The sequence below is a fragment of the Bos grunniens genome, chromosome 27, assembly GCF_055505025.1.
Source record: "Bos grunniens cultivar Pamir isolate PY7600 chromosome 27, Bosgru_T2T1.0, whole genome shotgun sequence".
Taxonomy (NCBI): Eukaryota; Metazoa; Chordata; class Mammalia; order Artiodactyla; family Bovidae; genus Bos; species Bos grunniens.
Window position 1 is genome coordinate 35,366,020 of NC_141191.1, and position 7,046 is coordinate 35,373,065.

Genomic DNA, 7,046 nt, shown 5'->3' on the forward strand with positions numbered 1-7,046 from the left:
TCTGAAACACAAATAGCTGTTCCCTTTCTCCACGTATCTGTATTTTAACAAAGTCAAAGAAATTAATTTCTAAGTGTGAAAGCATCGGCCCATAGGAGGACAAGTCGGAGGGAAAAAACAGAGGGTGAGACAGCCTTCTGTGGAGACTTTCTTCCAAGATGGTCATGCATCCTTTTTTTTAACCAGAGGATGGATTTTAGGGCTGAAGTTGACTTATCATCTGCCGTACAGAGAACAAAGAGAGGAGAGAATGAAAGCAAGCAGGCAACTGGGAAGGCAGCAGGCAGAGCCTCACTGAGGCTGCGGGAGGCAGAGCAGAAGGGAGACAGTTGTCATCAGGGAGTGAAGAGAAGCGAGCATGGGGAGGGAGGGACTGGGGGAACTGCTCAAGACCTAGACCTCCAGCCCTGGGCAGAACCTTTTAGGTGGATCCCCGCAAGACTCCCCTGACCAAGGGAGACAGCGTCCTGGGTGGGACTCCTATGATGAGCTACAGCACACTCTGCTTCCACAGTCTCAGGCTGGCCGTGATTCATGTCCCTGGTGACTGCGACTGCGGTGACATAGAGACCATCACGGTGGGTAGTTCAGCGCCCCAAGGGACCGAGTACTTCCTGTTGGTATCAGCCACTGTGCAGCTTTCTGGTGGACAAGTTTCATGTTTTCCCTGGGGTAGAAGTGCAACAAAATATATAGGAGTCCCCTTTAGGCTTGTAGCCAGCAGCCAGTGGTCCTCGGGTCCGGCCATCACGGTATGTATTCCTGCCTCATGGTCCTGCACCCAGAAGTGAGTGTGGCCGCTCAGTGAAGGATGCTCAGACCTTCCTGACACCTGCTCTCTCCTTCGACCATGGCAGCTGCGGTTTCCTCCATCCCCTTCAGAGGCGGGAGATTTAAGCTGGCCCACAGCAGAACAGGTAGCAGCCACTTAGCTTCAAGGGGCTCCAGGGGTCTCCCTCTCTCCCTTCCCTCATATTAGCTTGCTTAAGCCCCTAATTCCTTATTAGGAGTCAACCTTTGGTCTCAAGGGACTTCCCAGGTGGCTCAGCGGTAAAGAATCCATCTGCCACTGCAGGAGACAAGGGTTTGATCCCTGGGTCTGGAAGATCCCCTGGAGGAGGAAACGGCAACCCACTCCAGGACTCTTGCCTGGAGAGTCCCATGGATGGAGGAGCCTGGCAGTTTACAGTCTGGGGGGTCAAAAATGAGTTGGATACGACTGAGTGACTGAACATGCCCTTAGTCCCAAGACATCACCTCTTGTGAGGGTGCGAAGAGCCTACAATCCTCTTCAGATACTTGGGTTCCATGTGCTCTTGCCAGATCCCTCCTTTCCTCCAAGGGGAGGCCAGCAGGAGGTGGGAGGGGATGGGCAGCAGGCAGTGCTGAGTGGGAGGAGAGCACAGATGTCAGGGATTGGGGAGAGAGCATGAGGACCCAGCTCACCCTTTCCCCATCAGTCCCGAGCCGCAGTGATCACGGTTTCTAAAACCCAGCTGGGACATTTGGGCGATGAGAGATTTTTGTACCCATTCCAGACCTAGGGGGCAGTCTTGAAACTGTAGTTTGGACACTGAAATGGTATAATTTCCAGGCCATTTGGATGGTTTATGGGGTCACCGGGGTATTTGAAACTGGAACTGTTCTAGAGAATCCAGGCTGGCCACTGACCACACTGCTGTGGTGGGTGATTGGTGGGTCCCCCTGGCCACTGCCTTCCGCTGACCTTTGCCTCATCCTTTAGTCCAGATCACTCAGAGGATGGGGACAAACAGGTCCACCCTGGGGTCCTGCCCTGGTCAGACGGACCCTCCTCGGGGCACAGGCCCTGGCTCAGCTCTAACATGAACCATGGTTTCCCCAACTGCTCAGGGAAGTGGGGTGAGGATCCAGAAGCTTCTCTGCTCTCCTTGTCTTGAGGTCTAAGTGTGGTGTTTTTCTTCTGCGGGAAGGAAAAGAAGGAAAGAGGGAGCGGAAAAGAGGACCGGGTGGGGCGGGAAACCAGCAAAACACAAACAGAATGGGAACACACCATCCAAAGTCCCTTCTGGATTTCTTGGAGGAGACCGCAAGGGTCTGGTTTTCAGCCAACAGCTTGGAGGCCAACGCTCAACGCTCAAAGCCAGCGTCGAGCTGGCTTTGCCTGTCATGGGGAAGAGGCAGGGGTTCTCCAGTTGGACAGGATATAGGATGGGCAGGATGACATTGTGAAATACTCCATGTCTACATCTATACCCAGGGCTTCCCTGGTGGCTCAACAGTGGTAAGGAATCTGCCTGCCAAGGGAAGATCCCCTGGAGAAGGGAATGGTAACCCATTCCAGGACTCCGATCTGGAGAATCCCATGGGACAGAGGAGCCTGGCGGGCTCCAGTCCATGGGGTCGCAAAAGAGCCGAACATGACTTATCGACTAAACAACAACATGTGTGCTCCCACCTCAGCTTGGAGGCCAAGAGAAAGGTCTGAACACCTCATTGGCAGGTCTCATCTCTTCCCAAAGACTTGTCTTTGTGAGTTAACCTCACCCTTGTTGGAGGATCTGAATTGTGTCCACCTTCATTCTCTTCCAGGAGGCCTACTGGTGCCGTTCATATAGCAAGAGCTCAGGAAACTTGGCTGGGGCCTCATCAGCTTCCCTTCGGCTGCAGAGGTTGCGGTCCTGAGGCTCGGAGGGACCTCCCAAAGACTGTGCTCCATTCAGAGCCGAGAGGCCGAGTGATTGTAATCAGGTGGGAGCGGAGCCCTCAAGTCCACCTGTGTTTCCCAGTGACCTTGGCAGAGGCACCTCGTCTCTCTGCCACGCCCCTCCATCTGGCTCCCAGGGCTTCCTGGGCACACGTGGGCACTCCCACCGGTGCAGAAAATGCTCCAGACTCTGAGATGACACATAGGCTGTCCAGGTGCAAATGACTGCTACTCTACTGCTTCAGACACCCTCCCTTTTCCCTTTTAAGTTGTCTTTGAAATGAAACTAAAAAAGGAATATTTGCACAGAGGTTTCCCCCAAGGCCATTTCTAATACACCTGGTAATCAGCCCTGGCTTTCAAAAGTATGGTTATGATTGCCGTAAAATTATTGCATCATTTGACTAAAATCCTTCTGTGAATGTTTCTGATAAAATTTTTTAATTAAAAAATGTTTTCTAAGGAGACTGTTTTCCTCCCCTTTCATCTGAGGGGTGGGGCCATCTCACTGTTGCTGGTTATTGAGATGATAGAAGGCTTCCTTGACTGTTTCCCACACCTCTTCTGAAGACCTCAAGATGATTTCAGGATCCAGAAAAAATTCATTTTGCATCTAGGATGAAATTGAGGCACTGTGGATGCGGTGGGGTTTCTGTAAAAGGTATACCCCCAAATCATGCAGTGATCAGTCCTGGGGCTAAAAAAAAGGCATCAATCTCCTTTATCTTCCTTTGCTTTTTAGGAAAGTTGTTGTTTAGTCGCTAAATCTTCTCCAAGTCTTTTGTGACTTCGTGGGCTGTAGCCAGCTAGGCTCCTCTGTCCATGGGATTCTCCAGGTAAGAATGCTAGAGTGGGTTGCTGAGCCCTCCTGCAGGGAATCTTCCTGACCCAGGGATGGAACTCGCGTCTCTTGTGTCTCCTGCATTGGCAGGCAGGTTCTTTACTGCTAGCGCCACCTGGGAAGCCCAAAAATTATGAAAATCTTTTCATCAGCTTTATCGCAGTGTAATTTACATGCAATGCATGCCTGCCAAGTCTCTTCAGTCATGTCTGACTTTTTGCAACCACATGGACAGGCTGTTCTGTCCATGGGATTCTCCAGGCAAGAATAATGGAGTGGGTTGCCATTTCCTCCTCTAGGGGATCTTCCCAACCCAGGAATCAAACCCATGTCTCCTGCATTGGCAGGCGGGTTCTTTACCACCAACACCACCTGGGGAGCCCCAAAGGCTGGCTTGTTAGGGATGGGATGGTAGTTCATACAAGTGATGCCAGTCTCCCAATTCATCCCGTCCTCACTCCTCCCCTTGCTGTCCATACTTTTCTTCTCTATGTCTGTCTCTATTTGTGCTTTGCCAACAGGTTCCTCTGTACCATTTTTCTAGATTCCACATATATGCATTAAAATACGATATTTGTTTTTCACTTTCTGATTTACAGCATCCTGTAAGACAGTCTCTAGGTCCATCCACATCTTTGCAAATGGCACAATTTCATTCCTTTTTGTGGCTGAGTAATATTCCATTTTATATACGTACCACATCTGTTTTTTTCAATTTTAAAATACTTTAACCAGGAACTTTCTTTTTTTTTTCCATTGGATCATTTCTTTTTAGATTTCACATATGATGGATGTCATATGATAGTTTACCTTATCTGTCTGACTTATTTCACTCCGTATGACACTCTCTAGGTCCATCCATGTTGCTGCAAATGGTATTATTTCATTCTTTTTAATGGCTGAATATTTCATTGTATACATGCACCATATCTTTATGCACTCCTGTGTTGATAGACATATAGGTTGCTTCCATATTGGAACTCATTTAACTGGATTTTATCTGATCTATCCTTAGTGTTGCCAAATTTAGCAAATAAAAATACAGCATTCCCAATTAAATTTGAATTTCAGATAAATGGCAAGTACCTTTAAACCAACTTATATTTTGTGTTACTTATACTATGGCCTCGATATTGCCTGGGGTACACGTATACCATGAAAGTATTCATTGTTTATCTGAAATTCAAATTTGCCTGGGCAGCCTGCATTTTGTCCATCAACCCTATCAGTTTGCTGAGATGCCCCCACTCCTGGAAAAAGTTTAGTTGTTGGTCCAGCTGTAGTTTGCTTGGAAGCAGATATTGGGTGGGAACAGGGTCTGTGTGGAAGTACAGCCCCTCTGAAAGGCTGGGGAGGCAAACTTAAAACAGTACCCCTTCTGTTCCAATAAAGAGGCAGACCGGATTCTGTTTATTCAGTCAAGTTCACAGCCAGAGGTGGAAATAATATACAGGTCTAGAACTGTGTTCTTGGATTCAAGACAAGGGATCTTTAAAAGCAAAGGAACCATTAGATGCTGATTAAAATGTTGGTATTTGGCCAGGACATCATGCATTTTCCGTTTTCGGGCAGCAGTAGATGGGAGAAATTCAGTAGAGAGGTAGGAAGGGAGAAGGTCTGAAGACAGAGGACGGAGGGTGGAAAGTGTTGGGACAGGCTGGTCCAGACTCCAGGAGACCCAGAGTCTCAGCATCTGCAGGGAGCTGGGACTATTCCCAGGGGAGGGATGGCTGTTGGGCAGAAGGGACGACCCCAGCACTGCGTGTAGATGTTTTCTGTATGAGGCTTCACACACAGGCACTGAGCTACCTGACAGGATAGGTACCACTCACAGCACCCTCAGGTGGCAGATCGTTAGCCCACCGCATGGCCAGGGCACACAGAATTCACACGCATTCCAATAGATCCTGGAATCAGTCATCTTGTGAATTTCACCAGGCTATTGCATGATGTATTTCTTACATTAAAGGTGTCTGTCTCCTTGATGCAAAAGTTTGTAATAAGCTCCTCTTTAGGAAATACCTCCAAAACTTAAAAGTGGCTCAGGCACTTTCCTGGCGGTCCAGTGGTTAAGACATTGCCTTCCAATGCAGGGCGTGCAGGTTCCATTCCTGGCTGGGGAACTAAGATCCCATATGCCTCATGGCCAAAAAAACCAAAACACAAAACAGAAGCAATATTGTAACAAATTCAATAAAGACTTTAAAGATGGTCCACACACACACACAAATCTTAAAAAAAAAAAAGTGGCTCAGACCTACCTTGACTTCCAGGGATGCCTACTGTTTCAGACAGCCCTCAAGAACTCTGTGCCCCCAGCGTTCCCACCTCAATTAAGTCATTGCAAAACAGTCAAGATGCTAATTAAAGTCAGGTTTATGTTCATGGTCAGCTGGGTATGCCTGGAATGGTCTTAGGTCCTCCCCATTGGCTCTCCCAAATCTCGGTTTGCTGACTCTTCAAATTATGTGTTCCCAAATTACTTATTCCTTTATATGGGAACAGGTCTCAGTGTGAAAGAAGATGGTGAGGAAGTGGTAGAAGACCTGAGAATTGGTGCCCAACTGGGGTTCACGTTTCTGTATAAAAAGGAGCCTGACCCCAGAACATAGATTTCAGAGTCTGCAAGTCACTCCAGGTTTGCAGCGCAGTCCAGAGTGCAAGACTCTGGAGCTCGCACTCTCGGGGTTGATCCTGGCTCTGTCAGGGTCTAGCTGTGTGACCTACAGCAAGTTACCCGACCTCTGTGCTTGGTTGTCTCATCAGTGAAAGGAGGATAACAGTAATATCTTCCTTACGGGTTTGCTATGAGGCATGGAATAACAAATACATGCAAAGTGCTTATGACAGAGCCTGGGCCAAAATGAAAGTTAAGTTAGAGTTAGCTTTAATGATTGGAACTTACTGGAACTTCCCTGGTGGTCCAGTGGCTAAGACTCCGTGCTTCCAAGGTAGGGGCTGGGGTTTGATCCCTAGTCAGGGAACCAGATTCCACATGCCACAACTAAGGGTTCACATGTTGCAATGAAGACAGAAGAGCACATGTGCCACAACCGATGCCACACAGTCAGATAAATAAGTTAAAAACAAACAAAAAAACATGCAGAGTTTCTTTTTTAAAAAAATAATAAATGGCCCTTACTGTCTACCTTCAGCTGTTTGCTCTGGCCCTCCAGTTCTGCACCTAGAAGGCTACCAGCCAGGTCTCACCTGATTTAGGAAGACTTGGGGGAGTGATGGCTTTTTCAAACACTCTCTCAAGGAAAGAATACCATTCCCAGAGGATCGGTGATGAATAATTTCTATAAAACCATAGCAAAATGAGCTTCCCTTGTGGCTCAGCTGGTAAAGAATCTGCCTGCAATGTGGGAGACCTGGGTTTGATCCCTGGGTCAGGAAGATCTCCTGGAGAAGGGAAAGGCCACCCACTTTAGTATTCTGGCCTGGAGAATTCCATGGACTGTATAGTACTTGGGGTCACAAAGAGTTGGACACGACTGAGCAACTTTCACTTTCATG

At 48.1% G+C, this 7,046-nt stretch overlaps 1 long non-coding RNA gene across 1 annotated transcript; it reads right to left on the reverse strand.

Annotated features, from left to right (window-relative positions):
* Nucleotides 1-351: 351 nt before the first annotated feature.
* Nucleotides 352-3,056, reverse strand: LOC147343785 (uncharacterized). The gene is made up of 3 exons (XR_015156218.1): nt 2,527-3,056; nt 1,258-1,385; nt 352-667 (listed from the first exon to the last, which is right to left on the reverse strand). It is a non-coding gene; the product is annotated as an uncharacterized LOC147343785 (long non-coding RNA).
* Nucleotides 3,057-7,046: the final 3,990 nt, after the last annotated feature.